The following is a 22,995-nucleotide window of genomic DNA, read 5'->3' on the forward strand; positions in this document are numbered from 1 at the left end:
CTAAATAAATCAGAACCAGATTTTCTGTACAAGAAGGGCATTGGATAAGTAGGCAGAAAATGGAAAGTGGGAAAGGAGAAGGACTTCCACATTCTGTCACTTCACTTATTCATACACTCATTAAATATTTATAAGCACTTGTCATGTACCAAGTCCTGTGTTACGTCCTATGATTGAGATAAATAAAGTCCTTGCCCTAATGGTTCACTTTCCTTCTCAGATGTGGTGTGCTCTTTTGTTCTTATGGTGCTCTGTTAGTTGTTGGGAAAAGTTGGCTGAGTCTTTCTGTTTCATATCCTGACTTAGTTAAGATGATTAAGATTTTGAAGTGAAGAGAGAGGAGTGTTGTACCTGAACAAGAGTGGTGAAGATCTCAACTGCTCTGTACTTACTTCTTCCCCTTGTCACTGCTGCCTAGGTTTCTTGGATTAACAAACATAAAAGCCTTTTTAGGTAGCGTATGAGTCTATTCCAAATTTTTCATGATAATTTTGTAAAGTGGCAGGAATCAGAAGCACAACATTGGCAGCTGAGGAGGTTAGGGGTTACCTTTATTTCAGCTAATTTTCTTTAGTTTCAGTTTTATGATGTAAGCTATGATTACTTGTGTAAGTGTGTTATTCAGTGCATAAATTTCTACATTATCAAAACAAGTATTAGTGTATGAGATGGCAGAGTGGCTCAGGGGTAGAGTGCTTGCTTCACAAGCCCAAGTTCCTCAGTTCAATCTCCACTACCATCAAAAAAAAGTATTAGTATCTGAGAAGCATGCAATGTAAAATTGAGCATTTATTGAAAGGTTACTTTTCACAACTTACATTTATAAATGACTTAGTGTCACTGACAATACTAATGAATTTGACCAAAAAGTCATAATCAGAATGAACTTCATACCTTGTGTACATCATCTGGATTTGATGAGGCACAATTTCATATTATATTTTGTAATAAAATCATTTTGAAAACATTCAAAATCTTTTTGTCTTGATCAGTTTAGTTACTTCTTGCTTCCCTAAAGGAAAAGGTTTGCTTTATAACCAAAAATTCCTCTCTGCCAATGAGATACAAGAGCTATCTATGACAGACAAAACTGTAAGAGTTATGAAAACTGAAATGTCCATGTTTCATTAAAAATTACATGAAATTTATATTTTTCTACCTAGCATCATGGTATTGGGAAAGAATCATTTCTAATCAAAGTTGAGTGCCTTTTAAAGATTAGTTAATTCACCTTTGCCAGGATTTCTAACTTATAATACATCTATATTAGTATATAGGTATTTGTTGATAAATGCTTTAAAAGAAAGCCACACATGGTTGCACTTCTTTTAACTTGTAGCTAATTAACATAAGTTTTCATGGCACAAAGTGTGCAAGTTATTGTCAGTCTTGACAATATAGAAGTAGGATCAGCTTTCTCTAGAATGTTTTCCTTTCAGTGAATATTAGCATAAATTCCCAACTGAGTCTCTATCAGGAAATCCTTTATGCTATGATATTACACATTCGAGAATAAAAACATTTCCTTTAAATAAAATTAGAGGCAGCTGATTTGAAGCTGTATAAAATATGTATTGGAAAACTGAGTAGAGTGGAGATATATAGTCTTGCTCTGTTGGGAATCCATTTTTCTCTTACTCTGAGACTAATCATATTATTAATAGACATATGCATTCAGGGCAACTTGAAAAATAGTAAGTTTGTTCAGTTCCAGAAGGACCATCTGAGATAGCTCTTCTTTCCTGAAAACTCTCAGTTTAACTCCATCATTTTATGAGATTATCAAGTATATTTTTAAATATTTTTTGCTTTTGCATAAGTATGCATCCCATGATGGTGCTTCATACTGGAATTTTTGTTGTTGTTCATATTCTTTTATCTGACTTTTTTCCTAGGTAGTCTCTGTCAAGCATTACCAGATGTTCTTCTCTTGGTGGGCCAGTTTAGGGACATATGTCTTATTTCCAAATCGTTCCCACCTAATCTCATTGCTATTTCCTTTGGGAGAGTTTTTTTTTCCTATCTGTGTATGGGCAGCATAGAGTACATTGATGCACTTAAAATCAGTTATATTTTCAGATGGAAGTTTGGATCCATGTTAGAATAACCTGAAACTTTCTGGTTTCACTAGGATGAGATGACTAAAGAAGTGGCAATGTCAGACCTAAGTAGAATTGCAATTCAGCCTTTACTGTCCATGCTAATAGAAAAAGGCAATATAGTACAGCATTGGGGATTTACAATTTTTTTATTAAAGAAGTATGATCTTATTTTAAGTAAAATCTGTTGTGGAATCCCAATATAAAGTAACTTTAAAAATGGAGTTGCCTGGATTGCAAAGATGGCTGAGGCCCCATCTCTCATCTGATGTACTTTCTGCTTGGCCTTCCTTTCTTCCCATGCCATAACCACTCAAAAACTTCTCTGAAGTCCTAGTGCCTTGAAGAATGAGATGGAAAACCCCTTTGGTACAATTGATTTAAAAAACTCATTGTTACTGAGTTTAGATTTTTTTAGTGTTTTATTTTACCTTTCAAAATTGGGTTATTAGCAATTTAGGCAAATCGTATCAGTTCAAATAAAAATAATCCTGCTCTACAAACTTAAATTAGGAAGAATTAAAAACCTATTTGTTTTATCATCCTAACAAAAATCAGATAAACATAAAATCAATGAATATTTAAGTAATTTGAAAGTTAGATTCAATTCCACATTCCACATCCACAGAAAGGAAATTAATACTTGTTGGGTATTTATCTGCTGTCCATCCATGTACATTATATTCTTTAATTCTTAAAATGTTCACAATAACCTTGGAAGGTGGCAGCTATTTGTATTTTTACAAATAATACATAGTTTGCTGATGGAGATAATGAAGCATGCCTAAGGTCACAAAACTAGGAAGTGGAAGATCTGAATGCTGAATCCTAATGTAGCTGGTTTAAACACTCATACAGTTTCTCCAATGCTTTGCTGTCTTTCCAATAATATAGTGAAGGTAGGCAAGGATATCATGAAAGGGCAACACAAGGTCATTCTGTGAAATATGCATGGAGATGCCTTTGATCATAAATTTATTAATACTAAAGTCTTTTTCTGTTTTATTCCTCAGAGCTCTAGGGCATCTGAAAGTTTTTCACTTACTACCTGTATACCACTGTGCCTCTTCCTTTTATTTTATTTGCAATTCATTTAATATATTCTTTCCTCACCTCTCTTCTCCCATGCCCTGACCCTCTTTTCTCCTTTCCTTATCTCTCTTTTGACACCTGCACATTTGTGCAGTCTGAAGGGAGCTGGGCTCCCCTCTCCTGTAGTCAAAGTTCTTTTAACTGTAAGAAATGAAAACTCACTTAAGATAACAAAATGGGAGATGATTAAAAGACTATAGAGACTCCTAACAAAGTGCAAAGACATGATATAACTGCCATGGCAGGAAGTGATATGGTTCTTTCCAAATCTCTAAAAATATAGCTTTTCCTATGTCTGCTTTTCTCTCATGGCTTCTCACTATCCACTTGCTGTGAATCCCGGTCACACCATTGCTTTTAGTTGTCTCCAATATTGCTCAGTATGGATATCCTAGCCCTAATTCTGAACGAACTCTCATCTCAGATTTAGTACCTTGAACTTTCCTACACATATATATAGTTTTAAATACCTGTGGGCATAGACTTGACTCAGCCCAGCTCATGAATGACTTTGCTTTAGGTATTCAGCCCTGCTCCAGCCAGCTATATTGGAGTGACATGTCACGGGTTCAAATGTGGTGGTCCCGTCAATAGAGACTATAAGTACAGTTTAAACCTAAAGACACATCTACAGTATTTTGCTTGATACTGGATTTTGCTTCTATTTATACTTTCTTCCCTTTTATCTTAATTATTCTAAAAAAAAAGAGGGAAGAGACCCCTGTGGTTAGGAGGACTTTATCCTAGAAAAGATATCAGATTACTCCACTCAAGACTTCACAGATATGTTTAACTTAACCACATTTGGAAACCCCACAGTATGGTAAAAGTTTAAGAAATTTTGTAGGAAAGTAAGTATAAACAGTTTCCTTGATAATCACTTTTACATAAGGTCAACACTTGTTTTAAAAAAAGCTTTTTGAATTTGAATGAACAACATGAAAGGCCTTTATCATGGGGCATACTTGCTTTAGACATGGATCAAAAGTATGGGTATTGGCTACCTTGCCTGAAATTTTCTAACCAGGAACGAGGTTTTTATGAATAAGATATGCTGGATACTTTGCACTCAGAAGAGAAACACCTATGATGCTTGTATAGTTCAAGTCCCAATAATACATTGCAAAGATGATTTTAAAAGCACTTCAAAGATCATCCTTAAAAAACAGCATGGCTTTTTCATACTATGTACATGTACATCTGTGTATATGTGCTAGGGATGGATAATTACAGTGTATATTAGGATAATGAGGTCATATAAAACTATGTCTTTAGGAGTTATGACTTGGATAGATGTTAAGGATTACAACATAGGATTTGGTTAAAATTATTCTAAGGTGCATTATTCTACTCGTCATGTATCACATTGTGAGAAAGCTATTCTCAGTTTTCTATAAAAAAAAATCTAAAAAGCTTTCCTTGAGACTCTTCAGCTATTCTTCATTTTGAACAGTTAACTAAGCAAGTAAAAACTAAGTTCATAATCAAATCCCTAAATATGGAAGCATCTCATTTTCAGGCTTGAAAGATTTTTTTTCTTGGAAATGCTTTGTTTCTAGATGACAGTGCTTATCTTCCCCACAATGTTAGCACATTTGGTGATAGCCAATCTGTGATTTCTTAAGCTTTTATACCTCAGGGCTTCACATATTGTGATTCTCTAAAACTTCATGAATGCTAACCTCTTACTTCAGGGAAACCCTCCCTGATCATCTTATTTAAAGCAGAACTCCTTTCTCTCATTCTCTCACTTTATACTTCATTTTATTTTCTACATGTTACTTATCACAATGTAAAATTATTTTATTTAATCATTTTATGTTTTATTGAATATCTTTCTCCTCCAACTATAAGATCTCATAGGGCAAGGACCGTAATTATGTCACTCTCCATTTGTGTTCCCAGTGCCTCATACAGTGCCTAGCATATAAAAAGTGCTCAATAAATATCTGAGAGGTTAAGTGACTGAAGAAAGCAAAAACACACCATTATCCATGATCACAAAAGAGCCACATAAGCTGTTGTTTGACTTTGGAAAACATGTAAGAAATGTATTGGCATATTTCCTGTGTTTCTTATGTTTACTTTAACCAAGTATTAGGATCATCCATGGAGAAAAGGGTAAGATATTTGGGCAAAACATACTATATACTACATAGAAAGACCCCACACCTACATTTTAAAGTAAATAATTTCAATGTTTAATATACTTATATAAATGTGTCTTGATATTAATTATACAGAATGGTAACTTTTCATACACTGAATATACTCAAGTATCAAACAACTTTATCAAGAAACTAAATATTCCCGATATCTTGGAAGCCCTCATCATGCCTGTTTCCAATCATTGTCCCTTCATGATGAATCACTATTCTGTCTTTTATCAGTATATATTAGTTTTCTCCATTTTTACTTTATATAAATGGAATCATACAATTTCTACTCTTTTTTTTTTTTTTTTTTTAGTGTACATTTTATTTTATTTTTTTTTTTCATTTTTCTTTTATTATTCATATGTGCATACAAGGCTTGGTTCATTTCTCCCCCCTGCCCCCACCCCCTCCCTTACCACCCACTCCACCCCCTCCCGCTCCCCCCCTCAATACCCAGCAGAAACTATTTTGCCCTTATCTCTAATTTTGTTGTAGAGAGAGTATAAGCAATAATAGGAAGGAACAAGGGGTTTTGCTGGTTGAGATAAGGATAGCTATACAGGGCATTGACTCACATTGATTTCCTGTGTGTGGGTGTTACCTTCTAGGTTAATTCTTTTTGATCTAACCTTTTCTCTAGTTCCTGGTCCCCTTTTCCTATTGGCCTCAGTTGCTTTAAGGTATCTGCTTTAGTTTCTCTGCGTTAAGGGCAACAAATGCTAGCTAGTTTTTTAGGTGTCTTACCTATCCTCACCCCTCCCTTGTGTGCTCTCGCTTTTATCATGTGCTCATAGTCCAATCCCCTTGTTGTGTTTGCCCTTGATCTAATGTCCACATATGAGGGAGAACATACGATTTTTGGTCTTTTGAGCCAGGCTAACCTACTCTTAACTTTATGTCTTTTAGATTCATCCATCAGCTATATAATTGCATGTTTCACACTTAAAATTTTAAAACAAGTGGAAAAGAATTCCAAGACCAAAGAGAGTACAAAGTAATGAGAAAAGAAGGCTGGTCATATGGAGTGAAGAATGGAGATTTCTATGTTGAAATGAGTCATGTTTTATTAAATTCACTTTGTCTTTCTATGCTTCTTCTAGCCTTGCTTCCCAAATCCTAAAAATTCAGCTTACAGATATTTGCCCTTAGATGAATATTTGCTGAACCACTGAAAATCCATCTCTGCTACCGAGAAAAAAATCTTTTGAGTCCATGCTTTGTCCCTAAAGTGTGTCAGTAGTGCCATTCCTTTTTACCAGGGGCGGCATTTAATTATTGATTCTTCATGCATATGTCCTGAAGGTGTTTATTAAACTGAGTTTAGGGACATTGTTCTTTCCATCTCAATGCATAACATTATAAGAAGACCTACCAGGGAGGGGTGATGAAAAAACTGATTAAGTTTCTGGATTTTAGACAGAAACATAGAAATAGGATACTATTCATGATTTAAAATTGGCAAGGATAGGCATTCAGCATGAAGAAACCTTTTCAAGTTATTAATCATGAGTTATATATTTTTGTGACAGTGAAAGGGAGAAGCTTTAATTAAATATACCTTAATCATTTTCCCTTAGAATATCCCTTTAAAAAAATAAATGTGGCATCAAATAATCTATGGAAGGTGCAGAATGACTCTTCTGTAGTCCTATATAATGAGAAAGCACTCCCTGACAGAGAAGGTTGCCAAGCACTTGCACAAATTACTAAAGAAGGCTGGGGAATCAATGGACATCTGTTCAGCATGGTTCTCATACAAGTATGTCTGGAGCCAGGGGGGCTATATGACATGATCTTTTAGAGGGAAAAGATCTTTTATTTTTCCTTTCATGATTATCAGGTTGAGAACCTTGTCTATTTCAAGTAAGATTCAGAAACAAGCACAACTTCTTATCCAGAAGACTAAAAAAGTGCCTTAAAACTTAAGAAACAAAATAAAGTGTTTCTTTGGCTCATGCAGTGTATCTATCTTTTTCTTTAGCATTTTCAGACTTCATGCCAGAGACAACTTGGAGGCAAAAACACCATTTATTTCACTGCCCCCACTCCTAGCACCACACATTAAAAAAGAAGAGGAAGAAAAAAGTATTATGCTGTTATTTGAGTAAAGAGCAATTATTTACTGGCCCTCATTTTAAAATGTTTTTATTGCTTTTTGAAGGGGTCAAAATGACACTTTTAAAACCCGCAATTTTGTGTGACCTGCATATCGAGCTAGTCCAGACACCACTTGAAAGTTCTTTGCGGGCCACTGTGGCTCCATACACAATAATAATCAATACCACTTAGACTACTTATTGGGTGTATACTAGGTACCAGGAACTGGTAGGCACTTTATATAGATCATCTCATTTAATTCTTTCAATGATCTGGCAAGGCAGATATCACTGTCATTGCACTGATAAATGAGGGAAGTGAGTGCTGACCAAGATGCATAAGTAGCCTTCTGTCAAATAGCTAGTTAGTACAAGCACTGAATTGTGAACTAAGATCTGTCTGATTCCAAGGCCCATGTTCCTGCTTTATATTATACTTTTCTGTACTTTCTTTGAGAACCTTGTCTATTTCAAGTAAGATTCAGAAACAAGCACAACTTCTTATCCAGATATATTTCTAGGTTCTTCTGTTTCCTTGCCTTGTCATGTTTGCATTTAGAATTGTACAGTTCTAGGTTTGAACCTTGCCTTTACCACTTGCCACCTATGTGAATTATTGGCAAATTACTTAACCTCTCTTCATTACTGTGACAAATACCTGAGAGAAACAATTTAAAGGAGGAAAGATTTATTTTAGTTTATGATTTCAGAGGTTTCAGTCCATGATTGACTGACTCCATTGTTTATGGGCCATGGTGAGTCATTCATCATGGGAGAAGGGCATGAAGGAACAAATATCTCACCTCATGGTAGCCAGGAAGAAAAGAGAAAGAAGTAGCTAGAGACAAGATACACCCTTCAAAGGAACACTCATCAAGTGACATAATTCCTCCAGCATGGCCTCACCTAAATTTTCCACCACCTACCAAAATAGTGCCACTAGCTCAAGACACAGCCTTCAACACAAAAACCTGTAGGGAACATTTCATATTCAGACTGAACAAAGTTCCCCTTCCATGAAGTAGATCAAATAACAGAACTAACATCATAGAGTTGTTTTAAAGATAAAGGAGATGATGCAAGTAGAAGCATATATTAAAATAATAAGAGCATGTAGTAAATGTTCAAGAAATATTAATAACCATGCTACTAGAATTTTTTTGTAACTTATAAGACCATGGCATTCTCACCTTCCTTGCTCAATAATTAAAGCAGTTATCTCCTGCAGAAGCCATCAGGGCCAGAAAATTTTCCTTCCATCCAGTTTAGCCTTTCTAGTTAAATAGAGGCTCTTATTACAAAAGAAACTTGATACTCATACTTGCATTTTTAGAAGACTTTTCTTTCACCCTTAAAATCCAAAGAATAACCACAAAAGTAAAACCTAATTTCAATCAAAGCAAATCAGATATATCCTAGCATCTCAAACCATTAAAATGTCATAATAGAAGAATGCCTTTTCACTTAGCCTTACGATTGTCATATATTCCAAGCCAAATTGGCACATGTGGTACAGCAAATTATTTTTATTTTGATGTGATATATATGGAGGATTTTTTAGTTAGACATTTTATAAATTGCTTCTATTGAGAAGAATATAGGACTCAATAATGTTGAACTCTCCTAAAGATCAGGAACATGTGGTACTCCACACTTTTATTTCACATAAAAACGTGTCATCAATCCTTTGAGTATCCTTGAAAAGTACTAAGGTAGAAGGTCATTAACATTAAATTGCTAATAACTTCAATCCAGAATTTACTTTGGTTTCAGTTATTTAACATCACTTGTAGAAGTCTTATTAATGTGAAACTAAGCTTACAGAAACACATACTTTATGTAGTTTTGGATAGTCATAAAAGTGATGCATATTCAGAGGGGGAAAAGATAATTAGCCCCAGGGTTTGATAGATATCATTTTGCTCTTGTCCTGTTAATCTAAAAATCCTACTTATTAACCAATTACCTTTATAATAAGAACTTTAATTTTTAAACTTCCTATCCAATTTCTTTCAATCATCACTGGAAAACATTTGAAAGCCAGCAATAAAGGAGGTGCTTTACAGTCTGTATTAGAAAGGGTCACATTCCCCAGAGAGCTAAAATTGAAGCAGATCACACATGCATACTGATCTTTTTACTTTGGGCATTATGTAATTTTAACTTTGGAAAAATTGTGCTAAGAAAGGAGGAATTTAGCAACTTTCAGTGATAAAATTTAAAAACACACATTTCACAACCATTGTTCATAAAGTACATACACAAGATCATTTTTTCCTATGATCTTTGGGAAAAATTGTACTATCTGAAGTGAATCTAGAAAAAAGTGGTTGAAGGTAGTGCTTGTTAGTAAGATTCTTCCTTTGGATTCTGCAAGTGCCTGTGTGGTTTCTGCTATGCTGGGTGCTGCAACACAGACAGACATGAAATGAACTCTTATAACCTTGTCTTTGAGACAACATTCATATGAACAAAACATTCATTTGAAGGTCTAATGATCTCTAATGTCTCAAGATTACCGTGAATGTGGACCTTTTCTTAGGATTCCTTTTTTTCTAGAAAATAGAATATAGTACATAGACTGATTCCCATAAAAGCAACTTTTAATATTTATAACTAAAGAAACCAATTTCTGTTGTAATGAAACTTTTTTTACGCCAATATCTTAGTCTCTAAGGGTAAAACTTTCCAGAAAGGAATTTTGAATGTGGTAAATTCCAGTGACCAATAAATTATTTTATAGCAAAATACTGGGTGATTTCAGGAACAGAAATTAATCTTTTCTTTTGCAGTTCTTGAGTCTAGAAGTACAAGATCAAGCTCTGGTGTATGCAGTTTCTAGAGAGGATACTCACCATGGCTTGTAGGCAGATGTCACTGTTTCTTCACATGGCTTTTCCTCTCTGTGCAGCATGCATGTAGGAAGAGAGAGAGTGAAGCTCTTTAGTGTCTCTCCTTATGAGGACACCGGCCCCATCAGATTAGGGATCATTTAACCTACATTACTTCCTTAGAGGCCTCATCTTCAAATACAGCTGCACTGAGAGGTAGTGCTTCACCATGAATTTTGGGGGAACAAAACAGTCAATATATAACAAATACCAACAGCATCACCACATTTCCACACGTATCACCGTTTTTTTGTCTTTATGCCAGATACAGTGATAAGCACTTTATATGAATATCTCATTTTATTAGTCAAATATTTCCATGGATTTAATTTATCACAATCCTATAAGTATCACTGACAGAGACTCTTCTCCATATAATTATTTAACCCCCAGGTTCTTTCCATATTGTGTTTCTAGCTTCCTCTGAGTCCTAGGAGTTCCTTTCATTTAACCAGTGAATGGGTAAACAAGTTGAAGATTACACATGGGAGATTTTTGTGGTCCATGCCTAAAAGAGGAACATTATTGCTTTTCATTAGTAAGAACTTAGTAACATGGTTGCACCTAATGGTTAAGAAATACAGTCAGACGGTGTGTTGAAGAAGAGAACAGGAAAATACACATACCAGAGAACATTGATAATCATTTAATGAGCACACTCATTTAATCTTCTCCACAACCTGGAGGTAGGTACCTCAAAGTAGGTAATATATTCAGTGTCACACTACTAGTAATTTGAATCTGAACACAATGTAGCTTCAGAAGTTAGCTCTTAATCTCTATGTTCTTTTTTATGAATGTTATCTAAGAGTATTATTTTATTATTATAGAATATTGAAATATTTGATTATTCTTCAAAAATGTTTTAACAAAGCAGAACATTTAGCTAAGTAATAGATCATTTTTTTTCATTATATATAATGAAAATATATATAAAATGAATCTATAAATAGATCATTTTGTTTCATCTTTATTTTGTTGATAAATGAAGGAAAGAAAGAACAAAAAAGTAGAAGGAAGGGAGGGAGGGTGGGAGGGAGGGAAAGAGAAAAGAAGAAAGAAGAATGCACTTTTTTTAGAAGTATTTAATGTAGTTTGTTATATGTAATCTTAATGTATACTTGTTAATATCAGTTTATTCACCACTATGGTCTTTTCTCTCACTGGCATATAGACATACTTTGAATGTACTTAAGGAATGGTTGTGATTTCAAAGTATATAGAGTCTTTAGTCTGTCATAGCATAACCACTTCTTCACCATGGAGGATGTACTGTAAAGAGATCATATAAACTCATCTCAGAATTGAAATGCATCCGTCCCTATTGGACGCAAGTTATAAGGATAAGGACTAGGATACTACTTCCCACTGAACTGAGGAATTCCTGAAGTGATCCAGGACAATAGAGATGGGAGATAGCTCTTCTCTTTTTTCTAAATATTTACAGTGATGAACATGACTTACTAGGCTGTCACTTGTTTGTTGGGTCTTGGTAGAACTTATAGCCACCTGGATCATGTTCCTTCTCCATTATACCACATTAAATGGTGTATTGACTGGTTTACAATGTTCAATATACATTGTTTTTCCTCTATTGTTATATTTTAGTTGAAATTAATTTACCCTAATTCTGGCTAATTTTCATTAACAAACTAGAGTATATGAAATTCTAAGCTTCTAAAAGTTAAGTTTCTGTGATTCGGATAATATGCTTCATAAAATGCCAACATGTCTCAAAGACTATTTAATTCAGCTTTCCTGGAGTGCAAGAAGGAATTATTTCTCCAGAAAAACTGTTTCCTACCATATTAAGTCAAATTTCTCTGGTATTCTGATAGTCCTGGTGGCTTTTGGAGGTGATGGTGGGGGTATAGACTGTTTAGACAGAGTATGAAAGAGCTTAAATGTTTCTTTCTTAATTTAGGGAGAGTAGTACTCTGGAATGATTTTATCTTAAAATAAATTTACATTCGGTAGTTGATGTTAAAGGAGTAGAGACGTATACTTGGCTTACATATTCCACTATTAAAAGTCAAGTCAAGATTGTTATGTGTGAATATATATGTGGCCGAGTGAGAGTTCTTAGACAAAGATATTATGTTATGCTTTCATCTGGCATTGTTAATAATGTCAATAATAGAGACCAAGCCTGTTTTACTAATCCAAAATGCCCTATAATCTGAGAAGCCACTGAAATCAGAATTGTAGAACTGAATTAGAGATGTGTGGCTATTAAAATACTCCATTGAACCCATTTCCACATGCACCATCTGTTCTTTCCAGCTGCAATGCTTCCTAGAGGCAGTTTTCATGAGCATGGTATTATAACACCAAAAATCAGCATTCCTAGTTTTGTGCCTTAATTCCCAGAAATACAAATTTTTATTGGCTACACTTCAGGGAATTAGACTCTTCTATGGCTACAGACATGCCATCACCAACCATGGTAACAGAAATGACCAATTCAGAGCTTATAAAATAGCAGGGAGCATTCAAATTGGCAGCAATACAAAGTTTCTCTGTGTCTGTAACTCAAGATAAGTTAGTACCACTATTAATGCTATCCCCTTGATGATTAGATATGCCTAGCCCATTGTAGATAAGGTGTTGGAGGTACCTCTTCTATGTTACATTTAATAAGGGAAGTTAGAAAATGCTCCAAAGACTCTAGAGTATATGCTTAAAGCTATATTATAGTCTAGCACCTTAATCTGGTGCTGTCTGTAAAGCAATGGGCTGTCACCTCCCTCAAGACCACTCCTTGCCTCATTAATACCACTGGAACAAATTATCACTTCATAGTCCAGAAATCTTCTATAGCAGTTGTGGTGATTGATGTAACAAGGCTAAAAAATAATGATGAAATGCATGTTCCAGAAGACAGATTCAAATGGCAGGAGCTTCAAAGGCAATTAAATGTGACACAGAAGGAGTCTTCCTGGAATAAAGTATTTTCAAATAAATGGTAAGATAAGTATGATAATCTCCTAGACTTGCATTATACATAAAATTAGTTTGCTATGAATAATTATTTCTGAAGGCTTAGTGTGCATTGAAGTCAAAGTTTAGAAACAGCTAGTCTGAACTATTTAAAAATATATTTTGGTTTAAGATCAGGGAAAAAGACATTTTGGGGCTGGGAAATATGGTAAGGATGGAATTTATTTTTTTGTAGTCAAAATATTTAAATGACATCTTCTGATACACTTTAAAGTTTCTTGCTGGTTAGAAAGTAAAGAATCATGACTACAGATGTCAAGCTTAACTGCCTTCCTCCAAAGTGAGTAAATTAGTTTTATGATGCATTGATTCTATACCACCAAGTTACTAACTATGCTGTGGGAACAACCTGCCTACTCAACAGAGTGAAGCTGCACATTAAACAGGCACATCAAGGTCATTGTGAAGGGGAAATTTAAGATGCACTGTCAAAGGCAGGGAAGCAAAGCGTGTGTCTATATGTTTGCTGAGGAGGTAGAAACTTAAAGCCTTGCACTTCTTTCCTGCGGAAAAGGCAAAGATCAGACTCTCATTTTGGATCTGCAAGTACTACTCCCTTGTTTTTAAAATTTGGACCCAGGACATAAGAGGAAAACTGGCTTAGATGTAGCAGGAGATAGGTAAGCTCTTTTTAATAGAGATTCTTGTCTAAATGTTTAGGTAACCATTGGATTAGACTTCCAAAGAAAGTTTTAAGAATGAATGCTAAAGAGTATTTTTTTTAAATCATGTTTGGGTTTTATATAAGATGATCAGAGTTTTACTGCATATTTATTTCAATTTATTTCTTCACTAATCTATATTAGTCAAAACTGATGAAATTATGTGTTGATTTGTTGGATCAAAGGAACGTGCATATTTAAGGCAACATATATGTTGCTCTCACCTAAAATTTGGTAGATATCAGTCAATGTAATTTAACAACCATTCATTCCACTTTAGTAATAATTTTGATATTTACTTTTTACAATATGTTGATCACCCATTTCAATGACATGATGAAGTTACTCAGAAGTTGTTTCTAATTATACAGACCATCATTAACACAGCTGTTTATTCTGACAGGGTTGAAATGTTCTTTTGAAATAAAAATTAAATGCTATTTTGACCTAGTTCTTTAAAACAAGTAACACTTGGTTAATTTGTAGGCTGTAGACAGAAATATTCATCAACTGTCAAAAGAAGCTGAGAAGTTATTTCCACTCTAAGATGTCTACAATTCACTAGGTTAGTCAAAAAGGCACACACACGAACAAGTGACTTGTCTTTTTTAAATGGGCTTTCAAAAAATTGCCTTAACCTCTTAAAAATTTTCAGTTCAGACTTGAGAAAGTCTGCCTTTTATTTACCTGTCTTATTAATTGGTTGGAGATACTGAAAATACAAACTTACACATCGTGGATGACAGGAAACATACATGACTAATATGGCAGCTGCTTGAAATAGAAAAGCAATAAAATGACTTTGTTCTTTTATGACACATTTATAGATTGGTAATAAAGTTCCTTCCTACTCTCATTCTCTCACACAGCACCCAGTGATTTGTGTAATTATCATGTTATCTATCTTTTTAAAGAATGGAAAAGCCAGAAGATGAACCTAATGACCCAGCATTCATTTTTATTGTTGCCATTCTTTAACTACATGCACAGTCACAGTTATTTTGTAAGGAAGCCCTGACTTTTTTCTATCTAAAAAGCATATCATTAAGTTCCCATATCTTGTGACACCTGACAAATAATAGCAAGAATGTACTTTTCCATTAATTGTGATTTTATTTTTATTAACTAATGAATTCATTCATTTATTCATTCATTCATTTTGCAGTACTGAGGTTTGAATTTAGAGCCTTGCCCTTGCAAAGCAGGCACTGTACCACTTGAGCCATGCCCTAGCCCTCTTTTGGCTTTAGTTATTTTTTGAACAGGAACTCACACAGGGCCAGCCTCCTACATAGCTGGGATTACAGGTATGAGCCCCCACTCTTGGCTCCTAATTATGGTTTTTAATCAACATTGAGAATTGGTTGCTTATACAGAGTACATTAGAATTTCTAAATAAGCCTTTTTAATTGAATACTTGGAACCAGCCAATTCAAAGTTAGTCATATATTTTAAGAAGAGAAAGATACTTGCGTGCTCTGAGTGCTTTCTCTGAGCCAAACACTGTCACATATGTAAACTTACTTAACAGCGACTTCACAAAAATATTGCTCAGTAGTTATTTTTATCCCTATTTTTATGGAGGAAGAAACCCAATCTCAGAGGCGTTAAGTAGCTTCTCCAGTGTCACTCTAGCTACTCAGTGGCAAAGGCAATATTCAAATGTACATCTGCCTAGTTTTAGCTACTACATTACATAGCTTTTCAATAAATATGGAAATGGTTTTGATAATAATGGCTAAATCAAAATACATGGGAGTAAATCTGCAATATTATTTATCAAAATAAAAATATGCATTCAGTTTATTAAATTGTATCTAAACACTAGGATAAATTAAATGCATAAGTGATGTAGGAATTTAGAGAATTGTGTTTATTATATTAAAGTTGTTTTATAAATTTTTATAAAGATTTAATTTATTAACAGTTTACACAATGATTCAATACAAAAATAAAATTAATTAAGGTTATTTGCACTCAGACATTCATAAAATTATGATTTTTAAAACTAGTATTTCTCTTTTTTGCAACCTTATATATGAAACAAGCCAGCTACCAAAACTGAAATATGATATGGCTTCAGATCTATACTATCTGTTGCTAGATATGAGGGCTGTTAAAGTATTCTAGCACAAATTACTTTTTAAGAAGAGTGCTTCAATTAAGTATGTGCAGTTGTATAATATACTTTTGGCTTTAGGGTACAATGCAATCAATTATTTGACTGTGATTCAATATTGACATACTTCAGCTGCAAAAAAAGCTCAGTCACTATGGAAAGAAATTGTGTGATTCTATATGTATATAAACATTGCAATATAATTGCATTCTTGTTATTTTTCTACTAATCATTTGTGAATATTTGTCATTTTACTAGTTTTTATTTTAATCCAAATGATTTTTTGCAAAATAACAGAAAGACTAACCTTGAAAGTGACTTATTATTTACTATAAATAGGAACTTTTCCAGAGTGTAGAGAAAAGTAAGTTCCAACTTCTTCACCACATAAGTCAGTGCTAAGTACTTACCTTTTAATTCCATATGACCTTGTAGTTCTGGAACCTCCCTGATCCCATAGTTTACTTATCTGTGAATAAGATAATAATGACTTTTCAATTTACCATGATAATTAAACAATATAAAGTATGGAAATGATGATGAACAGTATTTGGCAATGAGTAGGTATCAGATTGTTACTGAATCAATTAATGTGTTCAGCATGGAATTCAGAATTTTTGAAGTAGGATTTAGGAGCATTTTATAATCTGACCCAGAAATTGATTTTAAAAATGAATGAAATCTCAATTACAGTGGAGCTGCTTATCAGATTCCTTTGAAGGCTTCCTTAAACATTGATCAAAATGATATAGACCTCTCAAGAGCATGCCTCCTTTGCTACATCTTACTCTCTCTCTCTCTCTCTCTCTCTCTCTCTCTCTTCACTAGTTTCCCTGTCAAAATATGACTGTTTGATATAATTATTTTGATAAAGCAACATTGGCATAACCACATCCAAATAACTCAATCAAATATAAAAATCACTGTTTTTTCTTCCACAATTTGTATTGAGTATCAGATATTTCTAAGCTTAGGTCTATCTCTAAGTATCACCCAGTTTGTATGCTTTTTTCACTTCTTCCTTTATTCATATTTGTTTGTTTTTGTTAAATGTATTGCTTCTATGTTTTTAGGATGTGTACAGTTGAGTTAACTTTCAAGGGAGGGATGGTTTCTCCCCCTAAACCATCATCATAAAAAAGTTTTACTCATAATACATGTACCCACTGTAGAAATTGTTAAAGTATTCTCATACTTCATCCCTGTTGCCTTATGGGATTCGAAATATCAAAAGCCCTACTCCAAAAATAGGTAGGTATTAAATTTTTTTTCCACTAGAAAATGGGACAAAATGTACAATTACATTGCTAAATATATATTTCAGTAGAGATTAAATAAATATGAAAATTGTAATTTTAAAAGATCAGATAGCTTGAAATGGTAACCATTAGGCAAACAAAATGAATTATGACTGATCCCCTTTGTGAGAAATTCATGTGTGATAAGCATGTGATTCCTAATTTTCTGGTGTGAAAATGCCAGATGGTGCCTAATCCCAACCTCATTCTTTACCCCATTTCTGAATTTCTTTTCATGCCATGCTCTTCTGGCAAGGATAAGGCAAGGTTCAAAGATAGGATAAGGGATGTTGCTTCATGCATTGCTTGATTTAAAATAATCTGAACATAAACCTTATCACATTATCAAAATATCAGGTACCCCACCTTTCTTTTCAAAATGATTATATTCTCTCTCTCCCAAAATATAAAGTAATAGAGAAATGTACTATATGTCAGTGTATTTTGTCTGTGTTTGTATCCTGGGGCATGGGTGGCAAATGGAAGAGACAGTTAGAATGAGTCTGGGCATCATTTTCCTCAATTGTTTTTCTCTTAGTATGTTTGTATTTTTGTTATAAAACAAATTTAAAAACTTTAAACCTTAAATAAAATAGCTTCTTGGTATTGCTAAATCATAAGTAATAAAGAGTACCTAGACAGAAATGTCCTTTTGAAACTAAACATTAATTCCAATTCAAAGTTAATATCTTGAATAATACAGTAAAAAGGCCAGAACATCTGAAAAGGATACAATTTACTCATGCCATTATGGAAAAGATATGATCAATTGGAGACATTGTTGTATATATAACAGGCCCTATTTTTTCAAGAACTTGCCTGAATATACAGATAGGAATATATGCATATTTGAGTGAATAGAATAATAACAGAATGCTTCAATATGGTACAAAATGGCAGTATAGTTTATAAGGCCACATTCACCATAGCATATTCCATACAACAGGCAGATGTTAAGGTAGTGTCAGTAATTATTTGTTGAATATCCATGAGCAAAATGTTTTTGTCCTTTTTAAAAAATAATGCTTATAGATATTTTAATTCATGCCTTTAGAAGATTTGTAGTCCAGAGGGGACCATCTGACATGTTGACATACTAATTACAAAAAAGAATACATTTTTAAATGCTCCTTAGACCTTTATTTAAATATTGTCAGTGCATGAACTAATATAGGCTACGTTAATCTGAAAATTCTGACCCAAGTGAACCTTAAGATGAAATGTCTCACCATCTTATTTTTGAAGCAGAGGTATTGAAGACTGCTCAAGGGACCCTAAAATTTATATTATTTTCTACATCTAAAGAGGAAGAATGCTGTCATCAGAAAAAATTCATGAAGACTGATGGAGGATTTAGTTAAGTTCAGTGCACACTGACATTATGGTAGCACTGTGTCATAAACTAGTACTAAAAAGACTTGTTACCTGCTACTCACACAATTAGCATGTAACAACTATTCACTTCCGTTTTGATCATCTTCATTTTTCTAGGATATTTGTAGCTTATAAAATAGGATAACTTGATTAAAGTTAGTCCTTTGAATCACAAGGAATTCTACATTATTTCCTTTTTAATTCTGGGAGAACTTAAGCCATCTGTTGCCTTGAAGCAGAGAGATTTAGTAATCAGGCACAGCAGTAAGAAGATGTTTGTCTAGGGATGCTATTAATTAACAAACTTGGAAAGAATTCTGAATTTCTTACCTTAAAGTTAAAGCACCAGTCAAAAGTACATCGAACAATTAGATTAGAAAACCTGTCTTTGGTAAGATGCTCTTTATTCTCTGAAGAAAAAAAATGTGAATGGAAGGCATTATGTCTATTACCATATAAAGCAATAATGACAAGCATAGTTGACTGTGAGGTCCCAAATAAGTGTGCATTTAGAAAATCCCAGTTTTTCTCCATTGTCCTTTCTACTTAACTCCAAATTTTAAATTAGGAAATCTGAACAACAAATTTGAGGGAATTCAAATAAATTTTTGTTTCTTTTAAAATCAATTTTATTTAGGTATAATAACTATGTGTTAAAATGAACCTGTCTTAAATGCATACACTGTTTTGACAAATACATATTATCTCCAGAAACATAACCACTATTCAAGACATAGGATTTTACATCACTCGTTTGGCTTCCTTTTGCTCCCTAGAGTTAATTGTCACTATCGCCAGCCTCTGTGAATTTCTGATCTTATTTCTGTCACTATAGATTAGATTTATCTTTTCTGGAATTTCATACTGGTAGGACAATACAATATTTACTCTTCTGTGTATGACGTTTTATAGGCAGAACAAAAATTTGCTTTGTCTTTTGTTTCCACATCCTTGTAACACTTGGTATTATTGGTCTTAATAATAGACATTCTAATGGTGTATATTGGTAGGTCATTATTGCTTTAATTTTGACTGTACTAATGATTAATGATGTTTAGCATGTTTTTTGAGACACAGTCTTGCTATGTAGGCTGGCATTGAGCTCACTATATAATCCCAAATGACTTGGAACTTGTGATTATCTGCCTCAGTCTCCTGAGTCCTGGGGAGACAGGCTTGTGCCATCATGCCCAGCTAATGTTGAGCATCCTTATTGTGTTTATTGGCTATTTATGAATCTTTTTTGATGGTGTGTTCCTTCAAACATTCTATTTTTTAAAAACTGTATTATCTGCCTTATTATTGATGTGCAAGAGTCCTTTATATACTCTAGATACAAGTCCTTTGCTAACTATGTATATTGCAAACATTTTCTCCCAGTCTATGGCTTCCCTTTTTTATTTATTTTTGAATTATAATAGATTAATAGTTAGAGGAGATTCTTAATGTTATATTTGAAAACTTAAAAAAATTTAATCTTGAAGTTCAACTTAACCTTTTTTTCTCTGATGTTTGGTGCTGTTTATATTGTCCTGTGTGCTTTTGTATACACCAATAATTATGATAGTTTTCTCCTATATTTTCCTCTGATAGTTTTATAATTTATGTTATTTACTTATATTTATTTATAAGTATGTAATACATTTTGAGGTAACTTTTGTGCGCCTTGTGAGCAAAGAGCTGAAGTTCAACTTTGCCAAATTATTATCCAGTTGTGATAGTATCCTTTACTGAAATATCCTTTCCATACTGAATTTTACCTTTAACTTTCATTAAAAAATCATGACTATATATATGTAGATCTGTTTGTGAATTTTCTATTTTGTTTCATTGATTTTCTATTTTGTTGGTAATCATACCAAGACAAAACTATCTTAATTATTATAGTTTTATAGAAGTCTTAAAATCAGTGCCCTAAATTTGTTCTCCAAATAATTTCAGCTATTTTTCATATAATTCTGAAATTTCATATAATTTTACATAATTTCATATAATTTTGAAAACCGGGTTGCAAATTTCTACCACAAGAGCTCAATAAGGTTTTGACTGAGTTTGCTTAGAATTCATTGATCAATTTGAGGAAAATTGGTATCTTAACAATTTAAGCCTTGCAATCCAGGAACTTGGTATATTCCTTCATTTAATTTTAATTTACAGTGTTTTCTGTTTTCCAGTGGACAATCCATGTTCTCTTTTTAAGTTCATGCCTGTGTATTAGAACAAACTTTTGGAATCAGAGGGCACGAGAGATAAAGAGAGAGGGAGAGAAAGTTATGAAAGAATAACATCTGCTTTTGTGCATTTGATTTAATGTTTATGTTTGGATGATAGTACAACCTTTCTGATCTAAAATTTCAATGAGTATTCTCATGAGTAACTGTGATTTGTGCATATAATTTTCATGCTTTTAAAATTATTTTTCAAAGTATCTGACATATATTCTCCTTACAGGGACTCTCCAAGTGAACCTTTTGCTTTCTCCAGAAGGGGTTTACTTATGTTTGATTTCTGTCTTATGTGTGCTATCTATTTAGTGTCCTATTAACATACAGACCATAAGAATATTTCCACTGCTTTAGACTTCTCTTTCACATTAAGACCTTTAACAACCAACTCTGTTATGGATACTTGTAAGCTTACAACTCCAGCTCAATATTTTTTCAAATTTCTAGTTCTAGGTTATTTTCACATGTAAACAGGATTTGTCAGTTTAACTGTAACCAAACACCTCCCTTCCCCCCATAGACACACCAACAGACACACACAAATATTGTTATTATCTGATATACACAGATGAGTTTATAGCCTAAAACAAAAGACATAAATGTAAACAGGGCTATTTTATAAACTGATGAATTGCATAATTGAGGAAAAGAGAAATTTTTATATATGTATCCAACCATGATGGGTGTGTTCGGGCATTTCACAAGAAGGTTATGTGTAGACTAGGACCCCTCAAATCCATTTTTGTCCATCAGATAGAATAAATCATAAAGTTTTATTTTGTCATTGGTGCTGTTGGTCTACTCCATGATTGAAAACTTGAAATTATTCTTGATTCCTTTCTTTTCTTTTGTACCTCAAGTTCAGTGACTCATACCAGTTTTATGCATCATAGCACAGTTATTAAAAGGACTGACACTACAGATAAACTGTTTAGATTTGAATCCTGGCACCATTTGGCAAGTTACTTACCTTCTTTGGATATCAGTTTTCTTATCTGCTAAATGCTAATGATAATACCTACCTTATAGGGTTATTATAAGCATAAAGACTGTGAATATTAGTCATTTCAGTACTAAGCACACAGTGAAGCATTGCATAAATGTTTGTAATTATCAATATTATTGTTGTAGTTGTATCACAAATGTTTTACTTCCTTTCTAGAACCCTTAAAACTATTTTGACCACTCTGCCTTCACTAGTGCATCACTGAGTCTACATTTCAAAAGTTCATAGATAGGTTGGTTATTTAGTATACTATTAATGTTTTTTGATACAAAAATTTTGTAAATGATGATGACCTTATCAGACCTCAATCCAGCAAAAATAATGCAAAATCAGTGAGCTATATTATTTGGCTATTATTCTATAATCCAATTACTGCGTAACTTTTTTCAATTATTCAAGGAATGTTTATTGTGTGCTTAACACATGTCAAGTTTGATTACATGCTTATAATACATCAGTGAACAAAACTAAGATTCTTCACTTAAAGAGTTAATGTTCTAGAGAGAAAAGGTAGGCATTCTTCATAACCATTTTACAACTTTCTGCTCCCATGTTCCAAACTTAATATAGGCAAACAGCTCTTTGGAAAATCCATAGGGAGTTTTCAAGATGTGGTAATGAGAAAAATAACAGTTTCAAGTAAACTCCCTTCCATACTTTCTGGTTCTCATCCCTACCTTTGCTTCAGGAGAAACAAGTTGGCACATAAAAACTAGCACTGGGTTCTGGGATACTTAAGAGGAAGTTAGTTTTAGCTTCATTTGAGAGAGAAAGTAAAGTATTTGGATGGGGCTTGGACTGTGGGTGGGAAGAAGTTGGTGATGTGGAAGAAGAAAAATTAGATTAGGCAAAAGCGTCTAGCATAGTGTTTATGAGAACAACTGTTGGAGGTTTATCAATTCTTGCCTTTCTTTGCCCCTCTCCTTTTCCCACCATATCACTTCAGACCCTTTTATAAAATACCCCAGTGAAAAGAC

The 22,995-nt window shown here is 33.5% G+C and overlaps 1 protein-coding gene and 1 long non-coding RNA gene across 11 annotated transcripts in view; one reads left to right on the forward strand and one right to left on the reverse strand.

The window, feature by feature from the left end:
* Nucleotides 1-22,995, forward strand: part of LOC109686404 (teneurin-1) — an 835,907-nt gene that overhangs the window by 68,808 nt on the left and 744,104 nt on the right. The gene's annotated exons all lie outside the window — the stretch shown is intronic.
* LOC141419889 (uncharacterized) lies at nucleotides 8,507-19,718 on the reverse strand. Its single transcript, XR_012444612.1, has 4 exons — nucleotides 19,118-19,718; nucleotides 16,526-16,584; nucleotides 10,299-10,346; nucleotides 8,507-9,849 (listed from the first exon to the last, which is right to left on the reverse strand). It is a non-coding gene; the product is annotated as an uncharacterized lncRNA (long non-coding RNA).

The sequence above is a fragment of the Castor canadensis genome, chromosome X (genome assembly GCF_047511655.1).
Source record: "Castor canadensis chromosome X, mCasCan1.hap1v2, whole genome shotgun sequence".
NCBI lineage: Eukaryota > Metazoa > Chordata > Mammalia > Rodentia > Castoridae > Castor > Castor canadensis.